Below are 12,037 nucleotides of genomic sequence, written 5' to 3'. Positions count from 1 at the left end.
TCCGATGTCGAGGGAGCTTTCCGTACCTCGGAATGTCCTCTCGAGAAGAAGGCGAGGTATGGTTCTAGCATGCTACGAGAAGAGGCTAAGTTATGGTGGGATGATAAAATCAACTTGTATGGTGAGGAACAATGTATGGGCTTGACGTGGGAAGAGTTTAAGAAGGAGTTTTTCAAGGAATACCGAACTTCTTCCGATCTCGATAGAATCCGGGACGAGTTGCACTATTTGCAACAAGGTTCAATGGACTTAGTTACTCTTAAGTCTACCTTCTTGGCAAAGACTCGTTTTTGCCCGGAGTATGTTGGTGATGATCACAAGCTAATGAAGGATTTCTACCGCACTTTAAATGATGAGTACATGGGTAAGATTAGTCGGAGTATGGCTAAGTCTTTTGACGAGTTATTTGAATTGGCTCGGGGTTTTGAGCTGGAGGTGCCAAGAAAGAGCGATTTTACTTTTTCAAAGAGGAAGTTTGAGGGTTCAAGTCATTCGAACTTTTCAAACAAGAAGTCCAAGAAAGGCTCCGAAAGCGTTAATAGTGTGAAGAAGGGTGCTTCCGGAGGTTTCGGGCCCACGTGTTATAATTGTAATCAAAAAGGACACATGGCCCGTGATTGCACCAAGGCGTCGACCAAAATCACTTGCTTTAATTGTGGTAAAGAGGGGCATAAGAGGCTGAAATGTCCCGATTTGAATAATGATAATGTTAAACGGTTAGATAAAGCGGCGGGTACGGCTAGGGGTCGCAACTACTTGATGACGAATGATGAAGCCAAGCAATCGAACGAAGTTGTCTCAGGTACTTTCATGGTTAATTCTAACCCGGCGAGAATTCTATTTGATAGCGGTGCAAATTTGTCGTTTGTGTCTCCTAAATTTGTGCCTAAACTTGATAGACCGTTAGCTAAGTTAAGTCGTCCGGTAGAAGTCGAAATAGCGGACGGCAAGACGGTGCTAGTGGTTGATGTGTGTGAAACTTGTGATGTTGTTTTCGGTGCCGAAACCTTTAAAATTGATCTCATTCCAATGACCTTGGGCAATTTTGATATTGTCGTTGGTATGGATTGGCTCGATCATTATAGAGCCGATATTGCATGCCATGATAAGTTTATTCGTGTGAAGACCCCAAGTGGGGGAGAGTTGATTATTCATGGTGATAAGCGAAGGAGACCGGTGCCGATATGCACTTTTGCACGGGCACGTCATCTCGTTGTTACCGGTGGCATGGCTTTCCTTGCTCATGTTGTTGATACTCGTAATGAGCCACCACCTATTCGTGAAATTCCGGTGGTTAATGAATTTGAAGACGTTTTTCCGGATGAGTTACCGGGTGTTCCGGCGGAAAGACAAGTTGAATTTCGCATTGAGTTGGTTCCGGGGGCTACCCCCATTGCTAAAACTCCTTATCGTTACCGCCAACGAAAATGCAAGAGTTGTTGAATCAAATTCAAGAGTCTCTCGAAAAGGGTTTTATTCGACCGAGTGCTTCGCCATGGGGCGCTCCGGTGTTATTTGTGAAGAAGAAAGATGGTAGTATGCGTATGTGCATTGATTACCGTGAGTTGAATAAAGTGACGATCAAGAATCGTTATCCGTTACCTAGGATTGACGATTTGTTTGATCAACTTCAAGGTGCAACATATTTCTCTAAAATCGACCTACGGTCCGGCTATCACCAAATGCGGGTCCGTGAGGAAGACATTGAGAAAACGGCTTTTTGAACACGTTATGGGCATTTTGAGTTCGTAGTTATGCCTTTTGGTCTTACGAATGCACCGGCGGCATTCATGGATCTTATGAACCGAGCGTGCCAACCTATGTTGGACAAGTCGGTAATAGTGTTCATTGACGACATACTAGTCTACTCGAAAAGTATGAACGAACATGAACGTCATTTGCGTGAAGCATTGAAGACGTTACGAAAGGAGAAGTTGTATGCAAATTTCTCCAAATGTGAATTTTGGCTAAGGAAAGTTCAATTCCTTGGTCATATTGTGAACGAAAACGGTATTCAAGTAGATCCGGGGAAGATCGAGACGGTGAAGAGTTGGGGACGACCGACTACGCCTACGGAAATCCGAAGTTTTCTCGGATTGGCCGGTTATTATCGTCGGTTTATCCAAGACTTTTCTAAGATTGCTTCTCCATTGACGAAGTTGACGAGAAAGAATGCTAGGTTTAATTGGGAGAACGAGCAAGAAATTGCTTTTCAATTGTTAAAAGAGAAGTTGTGTCAAGCTCCGGTGTTAGTGTTGCCGGAAGGGGTAGAAGACATGACAGTTTATTGTGATGCTTTTCTAAATGGGCTCGGGTGTGTTCTTATGCAAAGGGGTAAAGTCATCGCTTATGCCTCTCGACAATTAAAAGAACACGAGACGAGATACCCGACTCATGATCTTGAGATGGCGGCGGTGGTACATGCGCTAAAAATTTGGCGCCATTACTTGTATGGTGTCAAGTGTACGATTTATTAGGATCATAAGAACTTGAAACATCTTTTCACTCAACGAGATTTGAATTATCGTCAACGTAGATGGATGGATGTGGTGAAAGACTATGATTGTGAGATACTTTATCATCCGGGTAAGGCGAACGTTGTCGCGGATGTGTTAAGTCGAAAGAGTCAACATCCGGTGATAAAGGTAAGATCGTTACGTTTGATTATTACCAACGATTTTCTCGAGAATCTTGGTGAGATTCAAATAGAGGCGTACGTTCACAACAAGCATACGGAGAGAATCGTGGGCCAATCAGAGTTTATTACTATGGGTTCGCGTGGGTAGTTGTCTTTTCAAGGAAGGGTGTGGGTGCCTAAGATGGGTGATTACCAACGGGTGCTACTTGATGAAGCACATAAGTCAAAATATTCCATTCACCCGGGCGCGACGAAAATGTATCTTAACTTGAAGAAAGATTATTGGTGGCCGGGCATGAAGCGTGATGTTGTAAAATATGTTGAACAATGTGTTACTTGTTTGCAAGTAAAGGCTGAGCACCAAAATCCGTATGGTAAGTTGCAACCGTTAGAAATTCCGAAATGGAAATGGGAGCACATTACCATGGATTTCGTCACAAAGTTACCTAAGACGGCGAGAACCCAATTTGACTCGATTTGGGTAATAGTTGATAGGTTGACGAAAAGTGCCTTGTTTATTCCCATTAAAGAAGCAATATCGTCGGAGGCCTTGGCTAAGTTATTTATCAAGAAGTGGTCTCGCGACATGGGGTTCCTATATCTATTATTTCGGATCGAGATACCCGTTTTACGTCTCGGTTTTGGGAAAAGTTTCATGAAGATATGGGTACGCAATTAAAGTTGAGCACGACGTATCATCCTCAAACGGAAGGCCAAACCAAATGTATAAATCAAACTTTGGAAGATATGTTACGGGCGTGCATTATTGATTTCGGTGGTAGTTGGGATGAGCATTTGCCTTTGGTGGAATTCTCGTACAATAATAGTTACCACACTAGTATCGGGATGCCACCTTATGAGATGCTATATGGGCGAAGGTGTCGAACTCCCATTTGTTGGGGAGAAGTGGGTCAAAGGGAAATCGGGAGTACCGATTTGGTTTTGGAGACGAATAACAAGAATGATATGATTCGGGAACATTTGAAAAAGGCGCAAGATAGACAAAAGTCGTATGCCGATAAACGTAGATGAACGATCGAGTTTCAAGAAGGCGATATGGTGATGCTTAAGGTTTCGCCATGGAAGGGTATTATTCGGTTTCGAAAACGGGGAAAGTTAGCTCTTCGGTTTATTGGGCCATTTAAAGTTTTAGCTCGTGTTGGCGAAGTTGCATATCGTTTGGAATTACCCGAAGAACTTGCGGGGATCCATAATACATTTCATGTTTCTCATCTCCGTAAGTGTCTTGCGGATGATTCTTCGTGGGTGTCGTTAGACGAGATTGAGCTAAATAACAAATTGGAGTATGTTTTGGAGCCGGTTGCTATACTTGATGAAAAGGTTAAGAAATTGAGAAATAAGGAGGTGAGGACTTTTAAAGTCCAATGGCATCGAAGTATAGGTTCCGAGTTTACTTGGGAGCCCGAAGAGTTTGTTTTGGTGTATCTTCCTGCTTGTCATGCGGCGTGGATTGCGAGGTCGCAATCCGATTCAAGTGGGGGAGAGTTGTAAGATCCGATTTTCTCAGACAGGTGGGACGTCGTCAAAAGGGTGGGACGCCGTCCCAGATCAATGGACTGGACGCCGTCCAACTTCCTGGACGCCGTCCAGAATAGCTGGCAGACTCAACTTCATTTTTTTTAGATATTTAGTTGGGCAATTTTGTAATTTCACTTTGTAGATGACTTAAAGGCTCAAGATCAGTTTTAGGAGTATCATTTACTCCATCTTTCAACCACCAAACCTCCTCCATTCAATTCTAGAGTGAGAGAGTGTTTCAAGAGTGAGAAAGCTCCATTTAAGGAAGAAGAAGCTCTTTTCGGGTTAGAGCTCGGGTATTAAAGTTGTTCATCTCCTCACTAGCTACATTTTGATAGTTGTGGTAAGCCCTAAATCTAAGTTCCTTGTTTTAATTGTTTAAGAGTTAGGGTTTGTGTAAGTGATGAACTTTAAAACCCATTTGTGAGTGTTTTGGGGGTTTTGGGTGAATATGGGTCACGAAGTCTCATAGATGACTAACCTAGGGTTTGAATGTGATAATTGAGCTCTTGGGTCTTAATTTAGTTAATTAACTACTAGCACACTTTAATGATATGTAAATGGGTGTTATTTGGGTATGAGGTGACCCGAATGGGTATGGAAACCTCGAATGGGTAAAACGGGTCTTTGATGACCTAAGTTTGACTTGTTAGTAGGGAAATGTGATAACCGGGTGATTAAATGCATATTAAGACCATAAATGGCTAGAGTTAGAGTTTTTGGTAAAGTTGACCCATTATTAGGGTTAAGGGTGCAATTGGGTTGAAATTGCACTTTGAGTCAAACGACTCTAGTATGTTGAGTGAGTTAGTTGACAAATTCGATTGTGTGATTGATTATTTGCCTAATGTAATAGGTACGTTACTTTGAAGGTTTGCAAGTTCGGTTAACTTTCACGAAGATATTAAAGTGAGTGGAGTAATTATACGTATGTGTATATGACGTATTTATTTGTGGGTGTTATGGTATGAACCATCGAGCCGGTAGTGCCATAACATGTGTGTGATCAAGTGTGAACCATGAGCCGGTAGCACTATAAACTAAGATGTGAACTACGAGCCGGTAGCATCGAGTGTGAACCACGAGCCGGTAGCACTATAAAACAAAGTGTGAACCACGAGCCGGTAGCACTATAAAAGAGTATGACTCAATTGAGTATGGTGTGAACCACGAGCCGGTAGCACCATAGCGTTATGGTTAACCATATTGAGATTGTTGATTGTTTAGCATATTGTTTAAATATATTGTGTTGAGTATATGCTAATGCGGTTTTGTGATAATGTGCGACTTGTTAAGTATTTCGGGTATAATGTTATGCTATTTTGAGTTTCAAGTTCGTACAAGGTATTCGGAAATTGTGATTGCAAATAGATGGGTTATATATATGTATGTATAATTATTGCATTCACTAAGTGTTAGCTTACCCTCTCGTTGTCTACCTTTTTAGGCTCGGGTGCGGACAAAGGAAAAGGTATTCGGTTGGATTAGTTCTCCCGCTTGATTTGATAGGGGATGCTTTTGGGTTAGCTTTTGGAAGTTCGGTCAAGCTTTGGGTAGTTTAACCCCAAAAACCATGCTCTAGGGTCGTTTGGGAATTAAACTTGTATTTGGTCGAAACTTTTATTTTTGGAACGAAACTCGTAAAATGGGCGATGTGGGCCCGATGTTGTAAAACTTGATTTGATGATGAAAGCCTCTTAGTTTATCATATTGTGTTATGTTGTGAAAAGGTTTTCGTGTAAAAGTGTCGGGAAGCGGGTTTTCCACTCACGTGAGTTGGACCCGTGATCAGTCCCTGGCAGTTCATTAGGACGCCGTCCCAATTTCTTGGACGCCGTCCCATTCTTAAGGGCTGGACGTCGTCCCAAAATCTGGACGCCGTCCAGATGGTCAGTCCCAGAAATTTTTTTTTTTTTGTACGCGTTTTGAGTTTATGAAGTTGGATTGTTACACCTTGATGAATGCTACCGAATAATCCGTAACTCGCCGATGGAATGTACCTATTTCATTATCATAAATACAACAACACAATTAGGGTGGATTTACAAACCAACCCAATTGACACTTAGTGCAATTTCGACCCAAATGCACTTTCAAGCACAAACCGCGCCCAAACTAACCAATAATCACTAACACAAGTGAGAATGGTCCTAATATGCCAATTAAACCCGAACACAAGTGTTAAACACGTGTCTTACCCAATTTGACACATAAACCCTAATTTTGACCCATTTCAAAATTAATCAACCAAACACCCCCAAATGGGTTCCAACACTTCCATAATCACTAACACTAGTGATTATACCCAATTACAAGTCCTAAATCTTGGCCAAATCATCAACCAGCGTAAAAACCCGCCAATTGACCACAATAACTAGTCACCATAAACCCACTTCATCATCTAAATGAGTTTCACAATTAATCAAGCTCAACCCTAACTTGAATATCAAATCTAACAAATGAAATTCGGAGTTTGAACTTACCAATACTACCACAACGTAGCCGTGAACGAGATGAACAGCTTTGGTGAGAATCCAACTCCTTCTTCTCCAAATGGAGCTTCCTCTCTCTAAAACTCTTCCTCTCTATAGGGTTTGAAGATGAGAGTGTTGAATGGATGTGAAAGTGATCCAAAGTTGGACCCAATCCAGCTGATAAGGCCTCAGATCCGTCCTCAAGTAAAATGACCAAAATGCCCTTCATTTAACTCAAAATAAGAAAAAGCAGAATTCTGTCGCTGGCAAAGTGAGCGGCACGCTCACCTAACTGTGCGCGGCGCGCACAATTGTATGAGCAGTTTTGAGCTTTTTAATTTACGTTACGCTTCATACACTTTAAGTACATCATAAATACTCTATGTAAAATTAAATATTTGGGCCTTACAATTTCCCAAGTTTATCCGCAAATGAGAAGTAACCTGCATGTTTTCAAGTTCAAATAATCAAATTGTGATTTTTTTACCAAACCTGTAAAAAAATTACAAAGAGGCTACTGGAATGAAATAGGATAGCCATTGCAATCGAATATATATGTGATAACCCGTCCTAATCCATCTGGACGAAGTCATCAACATTTGATCCCATTGTGAGGTACTCTTCTAAATATGCCATGAACGACTCCATGTAATATCTTTAAAATGAGCAAATGCACAGCGGAAGATTTTTTTCATACCTGAGAATAAATATGCTTTAAAGTGTCAACCAAAAGGTTGGTGAGTTCATATGTTTATCGTAATTAATCATTTCCATAATTTTAATAGACCACAAGATTTCATTTATTCAATAATCATACACTCGCAAGTGTTTAAAATTCATTCATATGGATTGAACACCTGGTAACCGACATTAACAAAATGCATCTAGAATATCTCTAAACATATAAACATCGAAGTACTAAAGCAGTTCAAATTCTCTGACTGGGGCGTGTCAAAGTCCATAGATCTATCTTTAGGATTCGCGTCAATTGGTGGCAATTATAATAAACACCAATTCTTAGGCTATCAAGTTCAACAAGGGCGATATCCGGTATAACAATTCAACCATAGAATGTAGTTTCAATTACTTGTGTCTATTTCGTAAAACAGTTATAAAAGCAGCGCATGTATTCTCAGTCCCAAAAATATATATTGCAAAAACATTTAAAAAGGGAGCAAATGAAACTCACAATACTGTATTTTGTAGTAAAAATACATATGACGGCATTGAACAAGTGCTAGGTTGGCCTCGGATTCACGAACCTATATCATTTATATATATATTAACACATATGATTGAAATCGAACGATTTTATATCTAATTAGTGATATAATTATTATCTTAATAAGTTATGTGTTTCATTAATAACTTAATATTTATTTTATATACTTTATATAAAGAAAATTTTAATATAGTTTTATTAAGTATATTTTTATATGATTATCTCTTATTGTAATTATATTAATAATATTAATAATAATAATATAATTGTAATAATAATAATGATACTAGTAATATTGTTAGTAAAGAAGAGGTTAATAATATATAAAAATCTTGATAATAATACCTAATACTAATAATGATTAATAATAATACTAATTTTGATAATAATAATAATAATAAAAATGATAAAATGGTAGTTTTACTAATAATTATAAAGTAAAAAATGATAGTTTTAGCAAAAATAATATTTTTTAATAATAGTAGTAAGTTTAATAATAATTATAGTTTTATTAGATATTTAAGTGATCATATTAATAATAATACTAACAGTATAATATTAGTAATATTAATGATAGTAATATTATTACTAGAAATTATAAATTAGTACTAATAATACTTGATTCCAGTAACAACAACAACAACAACAACAACAACAACAACAATAATAATAATAATAATAATAATAATAATAATAATAATAATAATAATAATAATAATAATAATAATAATACTTAAATTAATGATAATAAAAATGATGATATTCATAATACTTAATATTAATAATAATAATAATAATAACACTCATACTTAATAATAATCATAATAATAATAACATTTATAATATTTGTAATAATAATTGTAATACCAGTTATAATACTAGTAATATTACTAACAATAATAATAATGACATTAATAATAGTAATGATAATAAAAAAAATGAATAAAGAGTATACCCTTTTATAAAGCTTTTTTTAAAAATAATGCCTCAAACGGGACTCGAACCCGCGACCTCTCATATAACGCAAGTACTCTCTACCATCCTTCTGTTCCTATATATCTATTTCAAATCCTAAACCATATTTATTCATCCATGTATTATGCTTCTTATCTATTTCTTCTTCTTCACCACCGATTAAGTCGACCAGAATAATAATCATACTAGCAATACAATATTTGATTGGGTTTTTAGAATTCATAAAAAAATCAGATAAATGACTTAAATGATATTGTCTTGTGTTAACAAAGAGAAAGAGAAATAAAATAATTTTAAAACAGGCTGCTGTGCTACGAAGAACACTTAAGAACCCAAATCGTGTTTTCGATTTCTAGCCAGTTTTGGATCATACTTACAACATGATATACCTTTTAAATTGTACAAAGAAACTTTATTAACAACAATTTTAATAGAATTGCCCTCTAAATCTCTAATTTGTTTGAAGAACACAAGTTTGACTTTTTTGAAATTTATGTTTGACCTCAAAATTTGAACTCGATTGATGGAATTAGGATTTGATATTTTGCAGATAGTTTAAGGAGACAATTCCTAACAAAACCATATTATTACATTTTGAAATACGATTCGAAATTGGGTTTTGGCTAAAAAGTTTTCAAGAACAGATACGGTTTGTTTTCTTTATTTCTTTCTGTTTTAATTCCCCTTTGCAGCGAGTTATTTGGTATCATATATAGGCAGTAATCGGTTAATTGAAACAATATAATAATATGATTGATTTTTTTGTTGGGTAAGGACCATGAAGTCGACATTTACACTCCAGCATTCAGTAAAGGACAGAAAAAAAATATAAAAATAAAAAGCAGGATTTGATGTTTAACGGATTTTGTCTATAATGAATGTTGAGATCAATTTGTAGTAAGATTCCAGACAAGGAAATAAAATTTGATGGAAAAGTTAAACAAATTTTTATTTTTATCTGCACTTCTAGAATTTTTGTATTATACATTAAAAATATAAATATATTAATAGTATTGAATATAAATATATTAATAATAGAATTAATAATATAATTAATGTTGGAACTTTCAAAATAATACTAATAATAATATGAATAATGATAAAAGTAATAAAAGTTAATGAAACTAGTAATTTAAAATAAAAATGCTATTTTTTTTGGGTAGTTATATTAATAATGATAATTTTATTAATAATAATCATAATAATAATTAATATCATAATATTACTACTAATTAATGATATTAATGATAATAATACTAAGTTGTATTATAGTAACAATGATAAGATAATAAATAATCATAAAAAATTTAATAATTTCTTTAAATCAAAATTTTAATTATTTCAATAATAATATTTATATTCAAAATTTCTATATTTATAACTTTAACAATATTATTAAAACTTTTATATTCATAGTCATAATAATATTATATATCTATTTACATATGTTTATTGTAATAACAACTTAATTATATCTTACATTCTTAATTCTATTTGCATAATGTATACTTATTAATTTAAATTATTATATATATTCTTATGTATATATATATATTTACATAATTATTTACACATTGATTCGTGAATCGTCAGCCACAGTCAAAGGTCAAATGAATTTATGAAACAGTTCAAAATTTTTGAGATTCAATATTACAGACTTTGCTTATCATGTCGAATTCATATAAAGATTAAAGTTTAAATTTGGTCGAAAATTTCCGGGTCGTCACAATATATGAAGTAATGTGTGTGACAAGCATATACAGTAATTAATAACATACTCTGTATAACAAAACAACAAATGTAATAAGAAAACTATCAACCATTAGTACTAAACATCAGCAAATGATCCAGATATCAGTATACACAACAGATAAGTACAAGAGATAAGCCAAAACCTTTTTTGGTCGATTTTGTATTTATACATTTTGAACTAAACACTAAAAAATTGCAACTGATCAATTAGCCCACACGCCATATCGTCTGTAAAAAACATTAATGAGCACATTTAAAAGAGGCGTAGGTACCTTTACATCAACATATTGTTTCCATCACCTTGTGGAGCTTTTAATCAGTAGATAGCAGCAAGTTCATAATATCGCTTAATTAAAGGCATAATCACCTAATACTCTTATTTGAGATTCAATGGAGTTAGTCTATGCACACTCAACAATGTAGCACCAATTGTTAAGCCCAATCAAAACTGAAGGTGAACCAAACACACTACACTTACGCTTGAAACGTGAGTATTAAATTTCAAACACACACAAACAGAAAAAAAAATATATGAAAATAATCTATCATTGTCGTACCCGATTCTCAAGAAGAATCACTTGATGAAGAACAACAATAATCGCAACTACGAATTCAAAATCGGTGTTTAAAGAAAAAACCCAAATATGTAAAAATCAAAAATAGGCGTCTTCTTCTGAGAAAACCCTTATATGTAGAATTAAAAATCCACTTCCATGAAAATAATCCATGTTATGTAAACTTCAAAATCGACGTTGTTGAGAATTATATACGAAATCGGGGGATGGGGAAAAGACATCAAAAGAAATTGTAGAATTAGTGATGGTGGTTCGACTGGATGAATATTGAGGTTTATTTGTTTAAAGATCCTCTTACGAGGCGTGTTTTTTGAGAGGAAATTAGGGTTTTCTTTATCTTGTTTGACTGTGAATGAGTTGTATTTTCACAAACCCCTATTTTTTTAGTTTTCTTCTGCCAAAATATAAATTAGAAGGGTAATTTAGTAATCAAACAACTAATCAAGGTAATTATGAGGTCATAATGTTGATTAAAAAAATTGGATGGTCTAGATTAATAATGTTAATGGTAATGGAAGGCTAGGATTAGTGGTTTGAATTTTAGATGATCTATTTTCAACTTTGTTATTATAATATAAAGAGATATCATGATACTTTAAATATATATTTAAAAACCTTTCAAATATAACTAATTAAAAGCTGTTTTTCAACTAAATTGGCGCGTCATAAATTTTTAAAATAAAGGCTAAAGAAGGATGACACATATGATGTTTAAAATCTTATTTTATATGATGTATAGATAGATTATTAATTATAATTTATTAATACGATTAATTAATACGAAGTAATATTGATAAAACTGGAATGTGAGATGAGTATATGAGTCGTGTATTCGGGTTTGCATCTTAAACCAATTTCACAG

The sequence above is a fragment of the Rutidosis leptorrhynchoides genome, chromosome 6 (assembly GCF_046630445.1).
Source record: "Rutidosis leptorrhynchoides isolate AG116_Rl617_1_P2 chromosome 6, CSIRO_AGI_Rlap_v1, whole genome shotgun sequence".
Lineage (NCBI taxonomy): Eukaryota > Viridiplantae > Streptophyta > Magnoliopsida > Asterales > Asteraceae > Rutidosis > Rutidosis leptorrhynchoides.
This window is presented reverse-complemented; position numbering follows the sequence as displayed.